The sequence below is a fragment of the Amphiura filiformis genome, chromosome 6, assembly GCF_039555335.1.
Source record: "Amphiura filiformis chromosome 6, Afil_fr2py, whole genome shotgun sequence".
Classification (NCBI taxonomy): domain Eukaryota; kingdom Metazoa; phylum Echinodermata; class Ophiuroidea; order Amphilepidida; family Amphiuridae; genus Amphiura; species Amphiura filiformis.
Window position 1 is genome coordinate 7,034,953 of NC_092633.1, and position 25,691 is coordinate 7,060,643.

A 25,691-nucleotide genomic window follows, 5' to 3' on the forward strand; every position below is an offset into this window, starting at 1 on the left:
CGAGCCTCCGGCCCTTGTGTGATATCTTCAACAAAATATATTTCAATATCAAAATTCCTTTGCAATGATGCAGTTTTTTGTCCAGTATAAATGATAATTATGATGGGGGCATGTGTGGTCTAGCGGGAAGAGCACCAGCCTCATGAATTGTGAGATTGTTGGTTCGAGTCCTGCCGTGGCCATGAGTGTTATGCCCTCTTAACCCAGGTGTATAAATGGGTACTGACATTCTTTAATGCTGGGAAAGTAAGAGCATCATTGTGGAGGTGTAGCGATTCCCTACAGCGACAATACATGGAGGAGTAGAGAAAATAGAGATGGGCATTCTATTCACTGTTTATCTACAGGTTCGCATCATTTACCTTACTTTAATATGATGGGAAAGTTCTGTCCAAGCCAATCAATATTATGTAATACATAATCAACATGTAAACTGTACAAAAATTATCTTCTTATATTTTTCAGGTGGCAAACATGATTGTCACTTATAGGTTTTCATGTTTGTCAATTACAGGTTTTCAGTTCGCAAACATGTTTGTCCAATTTTTTCTCTCTTATAATTTCTTTTAAGTCTTCAACATTAAAGTCAGCTCAACCAGGGATGTGACTCTCACATCCCTGGCTCAACTGAGTGGAAAGAAACCTCCAGGGTGCTTTGCGTACTTAAAGATAACATCTAAATCCATCTGCAATGAAAATGTTTCTCTTTCCTTCATTCTTGAAATCATGAATGGTATTTGGCATAAAAAATTGTTCAATTAAAAAAATATCCTGTAGCAATATACGTTTCTCTATATTATTTTATCAATATATTTGCTTCTCCTGTAATTTCATTCTTGCTGCAGTATGTCTGTTTGTTGTCATATAAATATGCATGTAGGTGTGAAAACATGCATAGTGCCATGTTAACTATGTGCAGCACATATCAACAGTATGCCCTTTTGGGCTATCACTATCTCCTCTAGCTCCCTCCTCAACCTATATCTTGCTGACGTCTGTCTCATGCCTATCTTGCCAAGATTTCCCTCACTGAGTCATCCATCCTTTATGTTTATGATAAACCTCATTTGAAAATGAATGGCAGCTTTCTTGGAAAGAGCAACACACACCAGCCTGCCGCCTGAGCACCAACATCAGCAAGACATCCCATCTTGCTAACATCACTGATGAACTTTTGAACTCCTTGTAATCTTCCAAGGAATTTGTTCAATGGCTATACAGTGTTCAGGAGATAAAATGGATTTTACTCTGCCTTCCACAGTAAAGCATAGCAGCTGAATTGGGTTAATTGAGTGTACTTACAATGGCAATCAGTGGGTTGCACCAGCATATGCATGTTTTGGTCAATTTTCAGCAATTCTGACAGAATTTATGCTTTCAAAATACCAGAAATGGTCTTTTGTTGTTGCAACAGGATTTTGCCTTCATCAACAGCAAACAATCTTCTAGCCAAATTGGGTGATTTCAATCAAATTTGGGCACATTAAGTGGAACACATTATTTTGGGCTTCACATACTTGACAGCTCTTGGCCTATTAATTGCCAGAGCTTGGCATGGAAAACCTTTGAAAACACTGGCTTTTATACTTTCCTGAAAAACAGGAGCCCACAAATGGCAAACTGTGTTTTTACACAACAGTAATATGAGTTTCAGCACCCTCGGAATTAAAAGTTATCTACATACAATGGAATCACCAAATGATAACAAGGACACAACGCCATACAAAGTTTGCCAAACAGTCAATGTCAAGTATTTTTCAAGCAGCCATTTCCTCCTGTGCTGATCTCTCACAGCAGGAAAGTTTCTGTAGAAAGAGGCACATACATTGGAGGTCTGGCCAAGGTGTTCTTGATTCAAACACACATAGGAGGCTGAAAAGCAGCACTCCACAAAATTCTTTAAAGGAAATCTGTACCATAAACTAATCAATGGCTATATAGTTGCAGTAATAATAAAAACGACAAACAGTAAAAGTCCCAAGCTTATATACGTACAAATCAAGGAGAAATTCTTAATTCCTTACGACGATGAACGGTCATTTTGCAATTCATGGCGGCGGCAATATTGATACCCGATGTATTTTTTATTACGCTGTAACGGTACCCCGATATTGAAACCAGCGAAATCCCTGCCACCAGCACTCGCGTCCGTGAACTTTGGTGACACGAAGCGAATACTACCAAAGTTCAGATTCAACATTCGTTCAAAAAAAAACCGCGACAATTTTTACCCATAAAACTACAGAAGAACATAAAAAAATGTATTTTAAGTAATATTTATGATCAACAATGTCTTTTGAGAACGAAAAGTAAAAATAGCACTAAAACCCAAATTTCGCTGTGGGGTCGCTAATGCCATAGCAACATACGCTCGCCGTGGGTCTGTGTGAAAGGTTACGCTACTGCTTGTGGCAGAAGCAGCTATCATGGCGGCTTCCATGAATCGCAGTAACGAAGGATTAAAAGTGCTTTTTCTTTGTTAGGAATATTCCGAAATTCATATAGACCGTCTGGTATGTTTAATTTAGGGGTATATAACTATATTAGCCATTGATTAGTTTATGGTACAAATTATGCAGCCCAGATTAAGGTGGGTTGGAGGGGAGTATGACATAGTGGTGTTTGCACTCAAATATGAGACGAATAAAGCTGACACACACAAGAAGAATGGGTTCTATCAGAAAAAGGGGATCCCAAGGCTTTAATATGTAGGCCTAGAGGTGTCACTTCTGGTCAATGGATGAGCATTCTCATTTTTGTTTTGATTATATTATTAGCCATAACTCAAGAACCGCAATAAAAATGTGATTATTGGCTTCCTTGACAACATAGCTCTGCCATGCCACTCGTCTCAAGAGTGCTTCTGCAGTTATGGTTAAAATTTCCTACTTTGCACATAGGCCTACATGTACAACAAAATGTGTGTGATATATTACAGCTTCTAATTAAGCATACAAGTTAATGTGAATATAAAATAAACTGCTGTGATTAAATGGGATGCTTACTCTTTACTGACCTTCATGTATCACCTGTATTTTTGTGTATATGTAAAATAATAATAATAATAATAATAATAATAATAATAATAATAATAATTTTAAAAAAATTTAAAATAAAAATAAAAAATAAAAAAATATAAAAAAAAATAATAAAAATAATTTACCCAAAACAAATTGAGAACAGGTAATTTAATCAAAGAGTGACAAAATTTGGTAGAAAAAAAAAATGAGGTGCTAACAAGCAAGATATATAGGGCCTACATGTGTACAGCACGGTTAGTCGCTAAAATTAATTTTGAGATTGTCAAAATATGTGCTGAATTCATTTGTACACATACACCATTGTTGTCTGCAAATTTTTTGTTCAATTCCTATTTCTGAAACCAAAAGTACAATTTGGATTGGAGTTTTCAGCATATTGCAGGGCTATAAATGGCAAGAATATTAATGAAACTTGATACCACACGTCAAACAACTCATTTAGATTTGTTCAAGATAGCATCCAATTTTCAAATGGGAGCATTTTTGCTCTTACTGAAGCAGCATGTAGTGCACAGTCCTAGTATTGTATCTTATTTTACACCATTGAATTTGTATTGTTTTGAAGCCTCAAGATAAGACAGGGATACAAAAGACAGAGGGTTGGAAATGAGAAATAACCACTACCACAAGCCAGTTTCATTTCCACTAGACACACTTATTTTTTGTCTTGTCTTCTTGGTCACAGACAATTGTCAATACAGCATGTCATCACAGAAACAAATTCATCTGGTTTTGAACAGGTTCAATTGAAACTGAACTGTTATTTTCATGAATTTAACCCTAGTAACAGGACCAAGTACTACAAAATACTACTTTATATATGCGCTGTTCATGCGTGCATGCCACGTGGTGTGATGACGCAATCGCCCTAAGTGATAAATATTATATAGGCACGGTTTCGCTGGCCAGCGAAGCCCAAGACCCGTGGCAAGGTGTCGCCGACCCAGTGCTTGGCATGCGAGGGTCTCGGTTCGAATCCCACCCAGAGCAAACAACTTCTTTCTTTGTTTTCTCTCTTTATTCCTTCCTTCTTTCCCTTCCCATCGCGAAAAAGCCCTGAGGGGGTTAGGGTGAGCCCAAAGTTAACTTAAGGATGGTCATTTATTGTCAGTGAGGACTCTCACCACTTCCAACAAATTAAGGTTGATGGTTTATGGTATAACCTTCTACAATGGTATCATCATCCAAAAGGAGAACTAGATGTACTATAGTATTTGGCAAGGTCTTTCTCTTATGACTGCTCTTCCTGATTATTGCGTAAAAAGGACTACATGTAGGTCATGCGATGATACGCAGTTTGTTGAGCGAATGAGATACAGATGTGATGATTACAACATGTTTCAATTAAACAATCAAACCTTAATTCTGTATTTTCACAGTAAATCAGGGCTCAAATTTCAGGGAGGCCACCAAGACCATTGCCTGCCCCTTTTCAGTTTTGGCCTTGGTGCCCCCAGATCTTTGTCAACTTCAAGGCATGCTTCATCACTTGTTGGCCTTGGTGCCCTTCTTTGTCTTAGCCCAGTGGCCTTGAAAATGAGTGCCCCAAAAAACTAAATTCGAGGCCTGCAGTAAATAGTCCAAAATTAGCAGACTGCTGTACTAGTAGAGCCTTCCCAAAAACTATACAGGGCTGCCGGCTGCATTTAGAATACAATTAAGTTCCATTTCCTCAATTCTGTCATAACATTACATGCCCACAGCACGATTGTTTCCTACCAATGAGACCCGAAATAGAAATTGACTGGCCCAAATATTACCAAGCATCAGCATGTACCCTGTACACAGTATCACAATTAAATGGTAAATAGTCCCAAACAAAAATGTTTGGTAGACTCATAACCGGTGCGATCTTACCTTTCCGATGTTGATTAAGATACTTCTTGCATCGATCCCGAGATGCGGAAAAACCAATAGTCATTTTGTCCCACATAAATGAATAAATAACAAAAACCCCGATCCCCGAGTGGACTCACCCATTCGGTGACGTCACACACGATAATCATCCCTTATCCGACTTGGGCAGCCCCTACTCGCCAAACTTGTAGGGGCGGCGGTCGGGTCTGATAATCAACATCGGAAAGGTAAGATCGCACCGGTTATGAGTCTACCAAACATTTTTGTTTGGGACTAGACTCAGTACACCGGTCGATCTTACCGCTTCCGATGTTGATTAAGATACTTCTTGCATCAACATCTGAAAGATCGATCTAGCAAGTAACCGACGGATGGAGGTACAAGATTGGCCAGCATCTGATAAGGATCGGGAGAGTGGGTAGCATGGTAATCGCGAGGTCAAACTATTTCCCCCCCTCACGGCCGGGAAACAGAAAGACTACGTGAACAGACAAAAACCCCTGAACTGAAAGTTCAGTGGTTAAGAATAGAAACACTGGTTCTTACCATGTTGGAATTCTGATTGTCCGCAAAACACCTGATACCCAACCACCATATTATCTCCGCAGAATAGCCCTGGAGAACTTATCGCCTGGTCGTTGGTTTACGTTTTTGTAGTAAACCGTGGAAAAGGACGACGGGTTCTTCCAAGACACAGCCTGACAAATCTCTTCTATGGGGACCCCCCTATGGTAGGCCCACGAAGATGAGATAGATCTGGTTGAGTGGGCCTTGGGGCGGCGCCTTTGTCGCCTCGAGTCCACCAACACCTGGACCAGCCACCGTGCCAGAGTCTGTTTAGCGGCTGGACCGTGCGGTTCTGCGTGAGTGATAAATAAGCGGTCATGAGCCCCTCTTAAGGTTTGTGTTCGCCAAGGTAGTGCTGTAGCGCCTCACCGGGCACCACAACCTGTCTTCGCTATTGATTTAACCCTGCCCAATACTGGGGAGGAAGAGGGCGAGTGTCGGAATGTACTTCGCTCATTTTTGCAAGGAAATCCGGGCGAAGAAACAGCGTCGCTCCGTTGTTAGTAAAGACTGAGGCTGACTTCGAGACTGCGTGCAACTCTGAGCAGCGCCGTCCCGAAGCCAACGCCAGAAGAAAGGCGGCCTTAAGAGTGACGTATTTAAGGGTCGCTTTTGACAGGGGCTCAAAAGGGGACCCTTAATATACTCCAAGACTGTGTTGAGGTCCCATGGAGGGACCACCTTCCTTTCGGGCGGGCGCCGCTGAACATACCGTCGAGAAGAAGACTTAGGGACCCATCTGAATTGATAGTCGACCCGCCTTCAAATCCCGATGAATCGAGAGAATGGCTGACTTATAGTTGGCTATCGTTGCCTGCTGAAGTCCTGACCTGAACTTTTCTGTCAGAAAATCTGCCACTAGAGGCACAGGGGCTCTAGTGGGAGATGTATTTCTCTCATCGCACCATGCGTAGTAGGGAGCCAAACGCTGACTATAAGTACGGAGGGTAGACTCTCGGCTACCCCCGGCGATGAGAGAAGCAGCTTCTGATGAAAAGCCTCCCTCCGCCGCACGCTCCCTGATAAGGGCCATGCAGCTAACTGCAGGTGCTCTAGTGGTAGACTTGGTACCTCTCCTCCGGCATCCGGAGTAGATTTGGTAACTCGGGAGTACTCGCGGCTGAGCCGCTAGTAGATCCACCATCGGTCGAAACCACAGGTGTTTCGCCAGAACGGTGCTATCAGAATGACGTTGCAATCCTCCCTCCCGATCTTGGTCACCACCCTTGCGAGCAGTGAGATCGGGGAAAGCGTAAGCAGTCATTCCTCCCCAGTCTCACGGACAGAGCGCCCACGGCGAATGCCTGTGGGTCTGCGACCCTTGAGCAATACACCGGCAGCTGATGATTTCGATGAGATGCGAACAAATCTATCGAGGGTGGTACATCACCTCGAAGATCGCCTGGGCGACCTGCGGAGCAAGGGACCATTCTGTAGGGCCCGACACCTTTACTCGTGACAGATCGTCCGCGAGGATGTTGGTGACTCCCGCTATGTGCATCGCTCTCAACGTAATCTGCCTGGCCTTGCACCACCCTATCAGGCGTGAGTGCGTGCAGGCATAACCGTGGTGACCTGGTGCCCCTTGTCTGTTGAGGTAGGCCACCACGGTTGTGTTGTCTGTTTGGACAACGATATGAGATCCCACGATCACCTTCTCGAAATGCTGGAGAGTTCTCTCCACTGCCCAAAGTTCGAGAAGGTTGATATGGAACTCCGTCTCCGTGGCCGACCATAGGCCCGAGACTGAGTCCCGTGGATGTGGCCCCCAGCCCAGCTTTTGACGCGTCGGTCGTCACTACGTGGCGCACCGCTGGTGCAGGAAACCTGACACCTTGAGTCAAATTGGGCTGATGGGTCCACCACCAGAGTTCCTCTCGCGCGATCTCCGACATCGGACCCGCGAGGGATATTGGGTGACGACTGGGCCTGTAAAAGGCTAGAAGGTGTAGTTGTATAGGCCTCATGTGAAAGCGGCAGTACGGTACGAGGTCTACCATACTGGCCATAAGGCCCAAAACCTTAGATCCATGCCAGGGCGGGGGATCATTATGAAAAGGCCAAGAGTCGGGCACACCTCGCCATGTTCGTCACCCTCTCGGTGAGGGCACCGCGATCCCTCCTTGAGGTTGATCTGGGCCCCTAAGAATAGTGGTGTCTCGCGTCGGGACCAAATTGGATTTCTTGACGTTGATCAGAAATCCCAGGTCCCGCACCGCACGGACTACTAACTCCACGAGACACTGTGTCTCCAGCGGGTGCGTCCGTAAATGAACCAATCGTCCCAGGTAGCAACACATGTTGACTCCCCTGCGCTTCAGGTACGCTGCCACCGCCCTGATCAGGAGGGTAAACCGTCTGGTGGAGGTGGACAAGCTGAATGGCAGGCTTGGAAACTGGTAAGTTTGACCCTGTACCTTGAAGCGTAGAAACCTCTGATCTTGAGGTGCGATCGAACATGCAGATATGCGTCCGAGAGATCTAGCGATGCCGCCCACATACCCTTGATGGGGCAGGCTAGCACCGAAGCGAGAGTCTCCATTCTGAACCTCTTGGGCCTGATGAACTCGCTTCAACGGCTTGAGGTTCAGAATGGGCCTCAGTCGCCGGTCTTCTTTGGAGCCAGAAAAAGCGTGCTCCAAAACCCCTTGGTGAAAGGGGGTAGACCGGGACAATCGCTTGCTTCGTGAGAAGCTGAGTGACCTCTGACAGTAGTGCCCGGCGCTGGGGGCCGTCTGGCGGCACTACCGTGGACCTCTGAATCGTGCAGGCGCCACGAGGGTGGCTGGTAAATTCCAGCCTGTAACCCCACTGACCACTGACAATACCCAGGCGCCCGGTGAGATGGCATGCCATCTCTGGGCGTAATGCACAGCGGCCGCCCACAGGGGAATCCCTGTGGGAAGTCCAAACCTGCCGGCATGGACTGTCGACCGCCGTGCCCTCAGGACCGATCTGGTTTGCCACCCTTAGAAGAACGGCTCTTCTTAGGGGGCTTGCCATACGGTCCAGCACTACTCTTGCGCTTCCCAGTTTTCTTGGGAGGTGCTGGAGTAGCCTCGGGCTCGGGTGTAGTCTGTGGTGCGCGTCCTGCTGAAGCCGGAGCTGGCGCTGAAGAACGCTTAGAAGACTTCTTCTTCTTGTGCTTCTTCTTCGCCTTACTGCCCTTCCCTTGGTCAGGGCAGCCTCCGACTTCTTCAGAGTGCTCTCATTGGTGGCCTTCTTTGCCCGGTCCTCAACCGTAGCGCAAAAGGCCTGTCCAAAGAGTAGCCCCTGTCCCACCGAGTCTGACTTCTTCATTGCATCAGCAAAGTCGGAGCCGTAAGTTGACTGGAGGGACAGACAGGCATTCTCCCGGCGGCGAGATGACATCCTATGGGCTAGGCCCATAGAACTCTCGTTGAGGTTAGCTGTTAGCACCGCTAACAGATTAACCTCGCGGAAGAGTTCCGGCGTTGCCCCGTGGTCGTGCGCTACCTTCCTACCGAGGTGCTCGGCAAGCGTGGTAGCGACGCTAGAGACTCTGATAAGCGGCGTGCTCGCTTATCGATGAGCTTTAGCTCCTCCTCCCACTGGGGGAGAAACGACCCGTGGCGCGCCTTGGCCGCTAGCGGCAGGCGCTAACGCAACGCTCTGGATCCATGTCAGGGACCCTGAGGTAGGTTTCAGTGGTCCTCCTGCGAAACACGCAGTGGAAGCGTGCAAGCACGCGGCGTCAAGCTCCAGCGAGCCTGACAGCCCTCGAAACCTACCCTTGAGGTCCGCCGGGAATGCAAGTGCGGGCGACCCTTGTGTGGACGCGCTAGCTGGGCATCCTACTGAAAAGATGCCCTGGTCCTCCTGAACGGACTCCTCCTGAGAGAAAGCCAGGCCCAAACCTTGGGCCACACGGCTCATCACCTCAGCGGTGTCCGCAGGCAGACCATTGCTAGCGAGTTCCTCACGGGAAGCGGGGAAGGATACCTGAAGCTAGCTGCACAGTCTCATCAGACTGTGAGTCGCTACTGGTTTCATCTTCCGACTCCTTTCCCTCGCCTTCAGACTCTGACTCACTCTCTGATGAGGAAGAGATCTGACGACGGGCATCTGAAGGTGGACAGGGAGGTGTCGCCACCGTGTGGCTAGCCAACTGAACACCAGCAGAAGAGGGAGTACTCCCGCTAGACCCCGAGATGCTAGCTATAGCACCCGGGATCCGCGACGCTCTCGCTGCTGTCGCCTAGCATAGCAGTGTGCGGCCTACCCTGAGCTGTATCAGGGTTAGCCACTCGCCGCCGGGTTGGGTAACAACTGGTGGTACTGCTTGCCCAACGCTAGGCGGCACTTGCCACGGTGGTAGACCGTGGAAGAAACCACCCTGCGGCGGATACCACGGGCATACCCTGTTGGTAGCTGACCCTGAAAGGATCCGCCACCAGGGAAACCCCATGGAACGGTAGTACCAGTACCGCCTCCCCCTGTTGCCACAGAGACTGTGGTAACCAGGACGCAGTACTGCGGTACCTGCGTGGTTGTAGCGTAGGTGCCCGGTAGGGCTCCCGGCTGCGCACCACTGTACCCATGCCTCACAGCGTTCCCCGCTAGAGGATCAAGCCGTGTATGGGTACCCGCTATACTGGCTGTCCCTTGGCTAAAAGGAGCTTGCCTAGTATCACGGGTAGCTGAGCGTGTATACCCTCGATCAGTCACCTCGCTACCTGAATAGGCAGTATCAATCAATGGAGCCATGCTCCGCTGAATAGATAGTGATCGATCATAAGAGGGTAATTGACCCATTGACTGTAATGGATCACCCACGCTCTGCTGGCTCTCGAGGACATAAGTGGGTTGTTGATCAGCCAGGCTGTTCAAACTACCTACCCTAACCTCTTGAGCCTCGCCCAAGGTCGCTGTGTGTGGCGGACCACTCACGGCAGCAGCTATGGGCGCGTGCATAGTGGCTACCACTGAAGTCAAGCCGTAGCTCGCCCCGGTAGCTGCCACTGTTTGCACTTGGGTCGCTGTCCCGTGAGAGACTGCGAGCCCAACCCCGGTATAGCCGCTAGCCAGTCCCGGAGGACAGCCGGCAGCCATTCCAAGGCCCAGGGAATCACTCGGCGGTCCCACCATGGAACGCTGCCGTGTGACAACCCCAGTTGGTTCTGCTAAGACTACACCTGAAGCGTTAGCCCCGGTATCGTCTCTGCTAAACCCATGCACGTTTTCATTCGACCCTTGCGGGAACGAAAGCGTGCTGCGTGTCGTGGATCAACCCAGGCAAGCCCGGGTTCCACTGGCACGCTGCGTGCTACAGACCGGCCGAGGCAAGTCCGCTGCACGCTGTATGCTAGGATTCAACCCAGGCAAGCCCAGGGTACCCTTGACATCCTGTCCGTCGCCGGATACTTCCGCGGGTGCTAGACCTGCTTGTTCGCCAGCAATAGACGGGTGGCCACCTGCAAGAAGCTCGCTAGAGATCTCACTGGTAGACTGGTACTCGCCTGTTAGGGCAAGTACCGCCCTGCTGCCTGCTACTAGCTTAGACGTTAAGTCAGTGCTTTCGCTGGCTGCTAGGCCTTCGGGCTCGCTAGCAGTCCCCGGAGGGTCCGCCTGCTTGCCCGGGACCGGAGCCCCAGAGGTTACCTTAGCGTGGCCCTTGCCGTCCGCGCTAGTACCTACCATATCAATCTTACCTGTAGGCTTCTGTTTCTTAGTCTTCGCCTTCTGTCTGTGTCAAGACCTAAACGAGCGCTACTTTCTAAATCCTCAAGTGGATGTCCGATAAGCCTATGCAAAAGGAAGCACACTTATTTGATTTAGAGCAATCCCTGTGGGTGTAGCAGAGTGGATGCGGTCCCACTCTGCCACAAGGGAAGGGCATGATTGACAAGGCCTAGACATTGTAGTAATCGGGGAGCGTACAGCACTACCCCCCCGAACACAAGCTCAAGCCCAATAAACAGACCCACACGCACAGTGGCTGACGCTGATGTAGTGGTATGATATTAAAATATATATACAAAGGGATGAAAACTGAAAACCTTTTGGGGAAGATTTGTCAGGCTGGTCCTTCGAAACCCACGAACTCTTAGCAGTAACTCGTCATCAGACGCGTATTGAAAGATATAACGATAGAGCACACCATAAACATAGCGATAATCACTCACCATACATGTATACACAGTACTGTACAAACATCTATTGTAACTTACTAGTCTGCTATAGTTGTTTTACGTGAGAACAAAAATAAAATGGCGTCCTAAGGGCGGCCATTTTGAAAACGTGTGTCCCGTATATGAACGGAAACACACATACAAGCTAAGTTTTTGGATCGCTTTTGTCACCTTTCTAGCGAAAAATGTCGTCAAAACTATCTCCCTAGCGACTATACTGGTTGGTTTTTACCTCAGTGTAACAAACAAACTGTATATCTCGCCTTTGTTCGTAATGATACTTAGCGTTGGTAAAGAAAAATCCACACGTCTATCTCATCTAGAAACCAAGGAGGATAAGGGATGATTATCGTGTGTGACGTCACCGAATGGGTGAGTCCACTCGGGGATCGGGGTTTTGTTATTTATTCATTTATGTGGGACAAAATGACTATTGGTTTTTTCCGCATCTCGGGATCGATGCAAGAAGTATCTTAATCAACATCGGAAACGGTAAGATCGACCGGTGTACTGAGTCTGTAGTTTTTAGGGAAGTGGTATTATTCACCACAACAACACTTAGACTTATGCATTGAAGTACTTCCTTGATTCTCTGTATCCTATCAGTTATCTAACCACAACATGAATTTCCACATGATCAAACCATGAAGCTAGCTTCAGTAGCGTACGCAGGAATTTTTCAAGGGGGGTGTGATGATAAAAAAAAACCCAATAAAATGTTAAAAATGGCACAGCAGGAGCTATCGCAGCGTCAGCGCTTATGCTGACGCTTAGGGGGTGTCTGAGGGGGATGTGCCCCTCAGAAGTAAGAAACTTTTGCAAAATGAATACCTAATTGAAAAGATTTGGTGGACCATTTTGGCACTATTAGTGTGTAAAATTTTAGTCAGAAAAAGCCGAAAATGTGTGAAATGACGGACCATGAAGCCTCTTGTGAACATGTTTTTCCTTTAATCATGTTAATTGTAGGCCTATAAATTGTGTTAAACACAAATTGGTAAATGTCGAAAACAGAAGCGAAAATGGTAACTTGTTTATTCACTACGGTATGTAGGGGGTGTCTGAGGGGGGATGTGCCCCCCTTAGAAGTAAGAAACTTTTGCAAAATGAAGACCTAATTGAAGCGATTTGCTGGACCATTTTGGCACTATTAGTGTGTAGGCCTAAAATTTTAGTTTCAAAAAGCCGAAAACTTATGAAATGACGGTCTATGAAGCCTTTCGTGTACAAGTTTTCCCTTCTCAGATATTTTGCAAAATGAAGGTCCAATTGAAGCCATTTGGTGCATAATTTTTACGCTATTTCAATGCAAAATACTGTCTAATTATGCTTTATTTTAACATATTCTTTTGAAAAGCGATTAGATTTGGATTACAAAGTAAAAATCATCTGAAGTACATTATGCTTTAGCGTATATACTTGCAACCGTGTTTTGACAGAAAAAATTATGTGATGATGGGGTTGACAATTAAAATTTTCAAGTACGTACTGGGGTAAGGGTGTGATGATGTAGGGGTGGGTGTTGGTGTTAACATGTATATCTGTCAAGTTAACAATTAAAACCTTAACGTATGTTGCCAGGGGTGTGATGATGTGGGGAGGGTGTGGGGTGTTGAGTATTAACAATTAACACATTTACGTATGTTGCCGGTCAATACCGGTATAGGGGTGAGATAATTTGTGTGGGAGTTGTTAAGGCATCTATAGGCATATGAATGTGATAATATGTCCCCTATGACTTGCTCATCTCCCCCCCTCTCTCTCTCTCTCCCTCCCCCTCTCTCTCTCTCTCTCTCCCTCTCTCTCTCTCTCTCCTTCTCTCCTCTCTCTTTCTTTGTCTTTTCTTTTCCCCCATTTTTTGGACAAATCCAAGGGGGGTGTTTCACACACGTAACACCCCCCCTGCGTACGCCAATGGCTAGCTTCATGCTCAAACTAACCCAATATGCTCATTAAAATATAACAAAAGCAAATGTTGTATTCTAGGCAAATTTACACACCACCCATTTCCCCTGATCTGTCTTACCAGTATCAGTTTCAACTGATGCAACCATCTGTTGCACATGTGTATGCTCCTGCTGCTGTCGCCTGGTAGCCATTTTGGAAAATACTAATGCAACGTAGATAAAAAACCACTACCAGAAATACAATAAATGCAGTGAAGCGATAACTGCTGAATTTGATCAGAATAATTTAAGTTCAAAATATTTGTGCCAGCTCTCAAGATGCAAAATTGTAAACAAATTTACAAAATACATGACATGTAAAATTTCAATCCCAACACAATGTTCACTTTCCAAAAAAATAAGATGATCATCATTTGAAATTTTGTGCAAAAAGGTGCTTTATTATTGTATGTGAAATTTTATAACAGTCATTAAATGGCAAATACAAAGTCCATAAAGGACATGATAAATAGAACAGTTCATGCAATTAACATGTGAATAAGCTTGAATAGATATTATGCCACCAAAACAACCTACGGTCTATCTATATTTAGTTGAACTTTGCCACTTAAAAAAGAAAGAACAGTTAACCGAAACTGTTACAATTAAACAATACAACAATTGATCAGTGTATTTTACCCTACTCAATTAATGTTTAAAACAATGAATCTGTTTAAAATCCCACCTTAAGTTTACTTTCAAATGCAGTTACTGTCAACTTTACTTGCAATTGTCTGAACAAGCCTTATAAAACACTTCACTTGAGTGTTATCAGGAAACCATACTGACTAATAATTTAAATGTGCTTTCATGAAATTATAACAGACTAATAAATGCCATCAACATTCTGACTGTGCAAAATGGCTTCACAACTTATTGCCTGTAAGGCCAAGTTCACATAGGAGTAGGGCCTATGCGGTATTCGCTATGCTTCGATTGGGCAGTTTGTGCAGTCACATTGCATTCAATGGGGCGTCATATGTGCAGATTAGATTAAAAAATAAATTTACCCACATGGTTTAGTTTTAACATTAGGATGGTATACGCTGCACTAAAATTGAACGGGCACGATTCCCACTATACTATACTATACTACACTACACTACACTACACTACACTACACTATACTATAATATACTATACTAAAATATACTATTTATTACAAGCCGACGACAAAGTCGGCTTGTTCTGTCTTACGCCAATTCTTTCTTTCTTTCTGGCAACCTGCCTCTTCTTCTACAAACAAAATGTGCCAAAGCACTAATTAATACATTTTGGTCACTAGTGGCATGGGTATTCAGGGTGTTCACAGCTTGACCTTTGACCCTGTGTGCAATACAAACTAAATTTGAACAACATGATATGTCAAATCTTAGTGTTGCATATGATAGACTTTAGTAAGACAAAACAAAAAGCCAATGGTGACATCTTTGTACAGTGTTTACTTTGGGGTCAAAAGGTCAAAATGTGTATAATTTGAAACAACGAGGTATGGCAAATCTGAGTGCTGCATATGATAGACCTTAGTGAGACAAAACAAAAAGTCAATGGTGACCTCTTTGTACAATGCTTACTTTGGGGGCAAAAGGTCAAAATGTGTAAAATTTGAAACAACCAGGTATGGCAAATATGGGTGCTGCATATGATAGACCTCAGTGAGACAAAACAAAAAGTCAATGGTGACCTCTTTGCACTTGGGGGACAAAACAAAAAGTCAATGGTGACGGTCAAAGTTTGGGGGTCGAAGGTCAAATTTTGAAATTTAATGTTATATTTACTGCCGGCGGCTTGTACTCAGAATCTATTGACTCTAGTTTTATATATTTCACGTCAGTTTCCTACTTTTTACTTTTGTATTTATCATCACACTGCCGACGCAGCTTTTTACTGTATACTATACTATACGCAGGTATACAGCCTTTTCGAAGTGCCCTCTTCTGTGACCCAATATTATGAAATTACCTTGTTATACGCATACCCTGCAAAATGTGCACCGTATATCAGAATAGTATACTCCTATGTGAACTCAGCCTAAGAGTGATACTCTGCGTGCTAGCCATAGGCTTCAACACAGCCATAATAAGTCCCAAGTTTTGAGATATTTTCTCAAAATATCAAGAGCTATCTTAAGAACCACTGAACCAATACTATAGAGCCAACTTGTTTGTACTCATATTAATGCAATTTTCATGCTGATTCCAAATATGGTCATGCAGATGTACAACCGGGATGTACAATTCTGAAATTTAAAAAAAAAATTGAAACTTGTCTTCTGCAGTCGATGCCCTCATGGAGATACACATTATATATTCAAATGGCTTCATGACTTGGGTGTCCTTTCAGGGAAACCTTAGTTGCTGAATTAAATGTGCTTTATGAAATGACCCATGGACTTAAATGGTCTATGATATAACAGCCTTAGAAGCAGGGGCGTCGCTAGACCAATATGATTCAGGCATGTTTTGCCGACGGAAATATTTTGTGAATTGTAGACCCAATTTTTTCTAAGAATCTAAAAAGTGGGGGAGGGGGGTAGGGGTCAAATTTTTTCGACAAATTTTTTAAAATTAGTAACTATATAACATTAACAATAGGTCTAGGTCTATTACGTAACAACAGCACAATTTCGTAACACATCTTTTATATGACTCTTGCAATTTGCCAACAATCACATAGCTTTGACTACATTTGCCGACAATCACATGTTTTTCAACAGTCAATTTTTGCCGACAAAATTGTGTATTGGGGGGTGTCACCACCATCCCCCCACCCCACCCCACCCCTAGCGACGGCCCGGCCTAATTTTTAAGGACAACTGACTTCACTTGGGTGGCATTTAAAGGAGTATTTCGTGATCATAACATCCTCTTTTTATGACATTTTCAGTAGATATCCATGAAAAAACCTATTCCCAAAATTTTATGCGTTCATGAGTTATGCATGATTATGTGTATTACACTGCTCCGGCCGGGCTTTCACACTGGACACCTCCAGGAGCCATAATGCGGGCCCCTGGACCCCACACGCTATGCGTTTAGTCGCGCACGCGCTCCCTCGCAAAAGCCTCCCGTAATATGTTGGCACTTCATGATCACTAAAATTTCCCAGTTGGCACTTCAAATGAACTAGTTGAGAAGGCCTGTACTAGAGGCTTACTCTGTAGCTCTTACACAATCAATCAATCAATAAATAAATAAATAAATAAATAAATAAATAAATAAATAAATAAATAAATAAATAAATAAATAAATAAATAAATAAATAAATAAATAAATAAATAAATAAATAAATAAATAAATAAATAAATAAATAAATAAATAAATAAATAAATAAATAAATAAATAAATAAATAAATAAATAAATAAATAAAAAAAAAAAAACAATGAATAACAATACATCAATCAATAACTAAAAAAAGGACAAAATGGATACCACAAAAATGAATCAATCAAAGTAGTGCACGCCATCTCAAAGCTTAAAAAGCACCATGCAATGCATGTATAAGGCTCAAAATAAGCTAAGGTGTCATAAAAGTGTAACACACAATTATTTTTCCAGCTCTTTTCTTTTGGTCTCCAACCAGGTTTAAATTATAGTATGCACATATATCGTTCATAATACACTAAAAGAAAGATAAGTTATAGACCATTTACTTCACAAATTTAATTTTCTAGCCCTTGCGTACGTTATATTTGACAGACACAATTTTGATGATTTTCTGCAATCAAATAAAAATTTATAAAGTATTATATAAGGTATTTTGTGGTTATTTAGGTGTAGGACCTACAGCAACTGATTGTGGAAAAAATGTGTCCAAATATTACAATAAGGAGGATAAATTGTTATAAATAAAATATGTGTGTCTGTCAAGCCATAACATACGCAAGATGTCTGTCAAATGTAACATACAGTTCATAATTTGGCAAAAACAGTAGTTCAAGATGGGAAATTGAATAAAGATCACATGCAGTTTATAAATCACATGTTTTAAAACACTTTTATAAACTCTAAACTATCATCATAATGTGAACATCAAGTGATTTTTAATTTTTAAAACATATTATGTATGTTACTTTTGACAGACACATACAAATCTTATGTATATGTTACTTATGCATAAAATGTTTGACAGACAACACTTAACAATGGATTGTGTCATCAAAAAAGCTTCTCCTCACAAAGTGATAGTGCCACAAAGCTAGGTGGAGCTAAATGCTATGTCATGTAGCATAATTAGCTGTATCACGCTAGTTTAGCAGGAATTACAGCACCGTCTTGCGTATCTTACTATTTGACAGACATTTCAAGAAAAATTTTAAAATTGTTATATGTTCAAAAAAGATGGCAGCCACTTACAAATTGATTATAATATGGAGAAATGAAGTTATTTACAATAGATTTCCCCTTTAGTTTATGCTTCAAGTCTTTGTTTATAAAAACTGAGGGACTTCAAAATCAATCAAAAGTTTGACAGACAATAGTAACATACGCAAGGCAAACTTTTAAATCCTTTTTTTGATCTGTTAACTTATAATTCATAATGCCTCTTTCTGTTTTTTTGATTGGTTTACTGCACCATTTTGGGAAACAGGTCACATGAATTTCTATAAGGATCCATAAAAAAATTAAAAGCTGTTGAAAAAAGGCGTCTCTTGGCATGTTACAAATAAAAGTGTAAAAATAGGCATTTTTACAGCTATTTTTATTTTTTTTATTATTTAGAGTGAAAGGATTTTACTTAAATTGTGTATGCTATGTCTTTACTACCTAAACTTGCCACTAAACTAGCAAATATTCCATTTCTATAATTATTATTTTTAAAAAAGATGTCAAAATATATGGCTATAATATGACACCTTAGCATATTTTGAGCCATAACAACCTTTTTGATACCAAATTATCCTACCAGGAAGAAGTGGGTCAATAGCAAATATGACCCATTTCCTGACAAGACAAAGTATTCTTGCTATAAAACCCTTTAAAGTAGTGACTTCATACAAGACCCTAACACTGACAACAATTCATTATTCAAATGTCCTTCTCTTTTGCTGTTATTAATATATTATTGTCTTGTTCATCCTATTTTCATCAAATGGATCCTGAATAAATTGGCATAATCAATCTTTTTTTAGGTTTACATGTACTTGTATTATTAATTATTAAGGTGTTCTAGCCAGTATAAGGTCTGATTCAATTGCAAATGAATACTTAAAAACCATGCAGCGGGGGTTATAAACTAGGCATATTCGATATACCAAATTTCCTGGTTAATATACCGGTTTTAAATCAATACCTTTAATGTTTATGTATGAATGTGTTGATTAAATATTAATTACTTAATTTTGCCCCATATCATCAAAATTGCTATTTACATTCAAATAAAATACCACATGAACAGAGAAATGTTTCAAAGAATTTTGGAAATTTCAAAAAAAAAAATCTAAAATTAAAAATATAGGGCCTAGGCCTATAAAAAATACATTGGATTTGGAGTGCACAAGTTTTTTTCTTCTGGGTAAGAATTTTGTTCTTACATGCAACAGAGCTAGAAATTTGATAAATAGGTCATCATATAGGCCTACAAAATTCATGCATGGGCCTATTTATTAAATTTCTAACCTGCAAGAAAAAAGCTGTTGCATGCAAGAAAAAAACCCAGCAGGGTTTTTTTTTGTATTTTCAGAATCATTTTATCATTTGATCATTTTTAGGTATTACTGCCAAAACAATGACACTCTACTGGAGCAAATACATTTTTTATGTCCAATATGGTGGACTTACATTTTTGTAGGGGGTGCCAAACTTTGGGAACTGGGGACTGATTTTTCTGCGAAGTAGAGTTTACGGAGCTAAGAAAATTTTGGGGAGTTAACACCTAGAGCATGATCCTGAACTGGAGGGCTTTGAAATTGCCTGGGCTGAGAGCACAGCCTGAAAATAAGAATCTGCTTCACACATACTGTTAGTTTTACATGTCAGTGCTCCTCCCAGTGACCTCTTCACTATTTAGTCCTGGGCATGACAATAAAATGGAGGAATATTTTCTTACTTGAAATGAATTCTGTGAAAAATGAAAATACACTCCTCCTTGACTGCCCTTTCAAAACAATCATTGTACATAGAACCACTTCAGGTAGCAAAAATTGTATGCAGCTCAAAAATTTCAAACAGTAGAGCCAGGAACTGCCCTTTCATTTTTTATGTATTTTGACAGCTGATCCATTTTAGCTGCAGACTATGCCAGAGATTACTAGGCCAAATTCCCTGCATTCTACAGCCAATTTGCAACCAAGGAAACCATCAGTTTGTATAGCCTGCTACATGTAGGGATAATACCCATGAGAAGAGCTGCACAATTCAACAGGTCTTTTTCTTTCCACTTGCAGAAACAAACTCTCAGGTGCACATTTCTTTCCGTTCAATGACAGGTCAAAATGTACAGCTTTTCAACAAGGATTTTTTCAACAATTTGCTGACATGTCAAAATTATTTAAGGGTGGCCATGAATTTAGTAATTTTCTCTGAAACTTTACCAACATTGATTTCATTCACTAAAGTCAATGTATATACAAAAGTGACCCCATTCTAGTAAAATAAAACAGGGTATTTAGAGGGCAAGATTTCGGGCATATCCATATGAGATGCTCTATGAGATGTCAAAGAAATATGGGGCTACAGGAGAGTGCATTCACAGATATTGGTGGTGCATTTCAATTTCTAGCTAGTTGACCAACTTTAATTTTCAAAAATGTTGCAAGAATGTGTACATAGGGCCTATGAACATGAAAAGAGAAGCCTTAACGATGATCCAGACATTGCATAAAATAAAGAACTCATTACAATAAAAATCTGCCCATTTCATCCCACACAATCTGGTGTAAATTGATCTATTTTTGCCTAATCTGTGCTACTTTTTCCCATGGTTCCAATGACCAATATTAAATTATCTGAAACCGGATTCCAAACTATCCCAAGTTGCTTTTTGCATGCTTCCAATTGCATTACTGCACAGACAAAAAACCTGTTCTATTGGTTACATCAGGAGCAGTGACACAGAAGAAATTGTGTTATACACCCATGTCTGGGTCATTCATTATCACACATATTTTTATTTTGGTGTTACTTAGGCTTTGATTTTTGTATGTTTGGGTACATTTTTGCCAAATTGCCAATGTAGCGTTACATGAACAGGGAATGCAGATTGAATCAGGTCATGGCCCCTACATGTAGTTTGCAATAAGGCCACTAACAGTCAATTTTGAGTTTCCCGTCACATAATTTCTGAAAACAAGCGAGGTAACTTTTTCATTAAATTCATTATTTTTTTGTCTTTCATTATATGACCAACAGCATGTAAAATGTGTTATTATTTGCCGTTCACTCACTTGGAGATGGATGTTTAGCCCAAATGAGATACAAAGGTATATTAAAAAGATTCTGCAAGGTTGACAGCAAAATGTATGTTTTGATTTTGATTTTTCCACGAAAAATAAATGGGTATATTCATCATTTTTTTTGCAAATATAACCAGTTTTTAATCGGTATTTTTTGGAAAATCACAATAATGAATTCAAGTGAGGGTCAGAAAATGAAGTGAGGGCGGGTGACGGGAAACTCAAAATCGACTTTCACACGCCTAAAGTACATAGCATCCTGCTACCCTAGCATAACCCTGTTATTTTTATGCCATTTACATGTACACATGATCTGTGCAAGTGGTTAGACAAAATCATTTACCATAATCATCCAGATTTTAGTAAAGTTTAAAGTCTCCTACACAAAACTCCTTAAATTTAAAAGTAAACTACTACTTATTAATTAGGCCTATTAATTTATTTATTTTGAGTATTAAATTAAACATCATAGACAATAACCCAGATAAAAATTCCCTTTAAAAGGGAAAGCCAGCCTCAATGTAGAAGAGGTCTTGTAATTAGTTTTGGTCAATGTGAAAGGCATTTTTAGGATCACGCTTACATCTACATGACAGTCCACCAAACCATCAACGATGAGAACATGCACACTGAAACAGCAGAAAACATTAATTCCTAATCTCATGTCAACTCTTTTAATTCATTACATGTACTCCAAATTGTTCTGGTCTGTTTGTTTTGTTGTTGTTGTTGTTGTTGTTGTTGTCGTTGGGTGTTTTTGTCTTTTCAGCTTTTTACCCACGATATCTCAATTTCCAATTTTGTAATACCAGAACTTACGAACTCAATATCTTCGCTTAGGAATGTCCGATTTCACTGCTTTTCGATATATACACTGCCGGTTTGAGTTAACTTACATGTACATTTTATTTTAAAATAACTTAATTAATTCGCAATGTATAGTTTAAGCCTACTATATTATAATAGATAGTGGCCAGCACATTTATAAAGGACTGGTTACTCACTACAATCTTCACTCTTAAACTGTGTTTTTCTGAATGTGCTGATCATGTTGATTGCTAGTCGGAAACTCCTGCGAAGCTATGGACATGGCATCTTACATACTCCATTCTATAACAGTCTGCCTAGTGCCTTGTGTGTTTTCTCTTCAATCATTTTGTTGAATGTAATTTTATGAATCAAATAGTTATGTGTCATTTTATTTATAATAAAGAAGTTATTAAATTAATAAAGTAAGACAATTTATTTATCTATAAGTGCATGTCAAATGGGGTACATTGTTCAATACTATATGCATAAATTATGCCCATATTATAGCTAGGCCCTAAAAACTTTATTTTGCATCGGATTTTTCCCGTTGAAAAGACAAAACTGATGTTTATGATAGCAACCATTTCATCAATAACATTTTGAGTCATTTTATCCATAAAACGACACAGGATATGATAGATAACTACTTTCACACAATATGGTCCATATGATCACATATTGTTGAGAATCTGTGATATGATCCGGGGATATGATGAAGATTTTGATTCTATAGATCTGTTATCAACATGATATCACGCTGTTCAGTGGTCAAGGAGTAAGGACCCCGGTCAAGGAGACTGATATGACATCATAGGTGATGTCAGATTTTCTTCTGCTGACCATATGATGCTATATATATTAACTATTATTGTTACATTTAGGCCTTTAAACTTTTAAAGTCATAATTAATTAGTTCAAACATAACTTTGGTAATACTCACTCGTTTTCGTTAGTTGAAACGACAAAACATACTTACTTTTCCTAACAAATCAAATTAAAATATTTAAAAAAAAATTTAACCAAAAAAAAAAAAAAAAAAAAATCATTCCAATACCACTAAAAGAAAACGTAGAGAGAAAAAGGACGGAAAAGCTGCGAGAGGGGCCAGCGTATGGGCTGGCGAAAAGCTGTTTTCTTACAACACATGTAAATAAGGGTTTGTGAACTTTACAATGTGAATGAGATATGTCCCAACAAACAATGCAGGAACTGTCAAAGGTGATCCTGTTGTTATGACAACAATGGGACAAACAATAGAATATTGCCACACACTCCATGGTCATGGTGGTCATAGAGCGTGTTTCTACAGAGCCAACCGTTAATCACTCCTGTGGAAACAGCCTCCAACACCTTTTTGCAACACCTTTTCAACGCCAACAGAAACCTTGTTGGAGTAGGTTTTTGCCGTTGACGAAGCGGGTAGATTTTCTGTAGAAACAGACCGAAGCGGTAACTTACCGTGTATTGAGCAAAATCAGGCAAAATGGCTGTTAATCAACAGGTAAATTGGACGGACGACATGACAAAAACCTTAATAACAGCCTGGGCAACATAACAAGTCCAAACTATTATGTAAAGCCACGATATCTCCGTGATACGGAAAAAACAAAAAATTCATGGAATGCGGGGTTTGCTCACAGAAATGTGTAAATGCCACAAAATAGTGACAACTGTGTAAAATGTCAAACTTTTCTGTTGATTTGCAAAATATAACAAAGAAAAGTGATTATTTAGCAGTAATCAACCATTAAACAATCCATTCTAGCATTAATTCTAGGCCTACGATGCAAGATTCTGGCCATAGGCCTACTACATCATTGTGAGGTCATTTGGGGTCATCCGAGGTCAAATCGCCATATATTGTTGCCGGTTCATGAAATTTGGTGGGAACGACTACTGTAGGAAGAACAAATGTCAAGGTCATTTTAGGGTCATCCAAGGTCAAATCGCCATAGATTGTCGCAGATTCATGAAATTTTGTGGGGACGACCATTGAAACAAGGCAAAAATGTCAAGGTCAGTTTGGGGTCATTCAGGGTCAAATCACCATAGACTGCTTCAGGTTCATGAAATTTGATGGGAACGGCCACCTTAGTGAGGCAAATAATGAGAAAGTTATTTTGGGGTCAAGTAAAATTGCACCGGTTAAAATGATGGGCGTCAAGGTGGAGGCATTGCGGCCAACGCTTTGTGTCGAGAACCGTGCCGGTCGAGAACCGCGAAATTCTAGTTGTAAGTGTTTTTAGAGCCTGTTGTTATAAAGCTGCCCTGTAAATGTATGTAGAAATTGCTTGCCACCCCCCTCCTCGACCTGCCAAAAATGCTTGCCTTTTCTTGGACCCACACTTTTTGGCTTGCCAAAAAAATCTTGCCCTCCAACTCTTCATATATGAGACCAAATTTACACACATGGATGGACACACCGACTGACACACAACTTGCCATAAAGTCTTTTCCTTCGGACGACCTAAAAATAACGCCCCAATTTTTTCTACATCTTACACAACTAAGACAAGAAGAGCAAGTAGAATTTTGTTCTCAACAAACATACTGCACAGAATTACACTGCAGCCTACACTATTTACTATTATATTGAAAAGATGGACTTCATGCCGAGGCAGACACGTGGGTGTAGATATTTAGACCCAAACAAAATAATTACATTTGGATGTTGTTTTCTAAGAATTATTTTATCTTCTGTCTCTCCACCAATACTCCATAATAAACAAACTACAGGGCTTCAAGTTCAACTCTCAGCCCTGGGCGATTTGATAATGCCAAGTTCACATACATTGTAGCCAACTCAAATGACCATTTGATCACTATTTTACTTCTTTCATTATTACTGATTATCACTATATCAACAGGATCATGCTTTTGAATCCTGAACCATGATCAAAGCCAACTGCATGTACTATCAATTAAAACAGCAGCGTGAACCAGTTACCAGGGAATTACTAACCACTACACTGGCGAATAATATGCAGGGATACAATGTACAACACTATATGCCACAAGTGTCAATAACTGGGAGACAAGTTTCAATCAAGGTGCAGTGGTTTTGATGGTAAATTTCCTTTATTTGTCCTGTGTCATATTGAGACAATCTTTTCCCAATATGCTGAGGTACGGCATACTGTACAGGGTGATTTAAAATGAACTGTATTCATAGTGGTAACATCAAGCCACCGCTGCAATCATTGACGCACAAAGACAAACAAATGTTGACTTTTAATACGTAGGCCTATTTGTTAATCATTCTAAATATGTCCCAATTTCAATGACCCCTCCTCCAAAGCAAACTGCTGTTGTATCACAGAATCTGGGTTGTATACAATTTAGTACAATTTTGTGTGTTATTTATCAAAAAGAACTGTTTAAATTAATGAAGTCTTATTTATCCTCAGATCTTGACTGTCTATCTAAGCCTTATAGACTTACACAAATAGCAACCAAAGTAAGCGGAATTCAGGCATTTTTTTCTCCCAATCTACATAATTCCTCATGGTTTTTTTTAAAATTTCACCTCAGACAACCTGCAGTCGGAAATGACTAAATCAATGTTGTCATGGTAACAATGACAAGTGTGTCATAACCAAGCACAAAATAGCTGTGAATGCCGTCAAAAGGAGCAATGTATTATACATGCTAATTCACTCCAGGGTTTGATAGAATATTTACAGTGGTCAGCATCATCAATGTAAATTTGCAGTCTAAAAGAAAATCATGGATAATTGCATATATAGCAAAACAACCATTCAACACATGTAATTTTGGTGCATTATGTACAAAAATATACATATGTATAGCAAAGTAAAATGCTGGGAGAGTGGGAGACCTGTGAACTCTTTCAGGCACCCTATAATTATGTAGCCTGAAACATCATGGCCCTATCCTCACCGAGGGCCCATGAACCATAGAAGG

The 25,691-nt window shown here is 41.2% G+C and overlaps 1 protein-coding gene across 1 annotated transcript in view; it reads right to left on the reverse strand.

The window, feature by feature from the left end:
- Positions 1-25,691, reverse strand: part of LOC140154900 (fibronectin type-III domain-containing protein 3A-like) — an 83,525-nt gene that overhangs the window by 34,666 nt on the left and 23,168 nt on the right.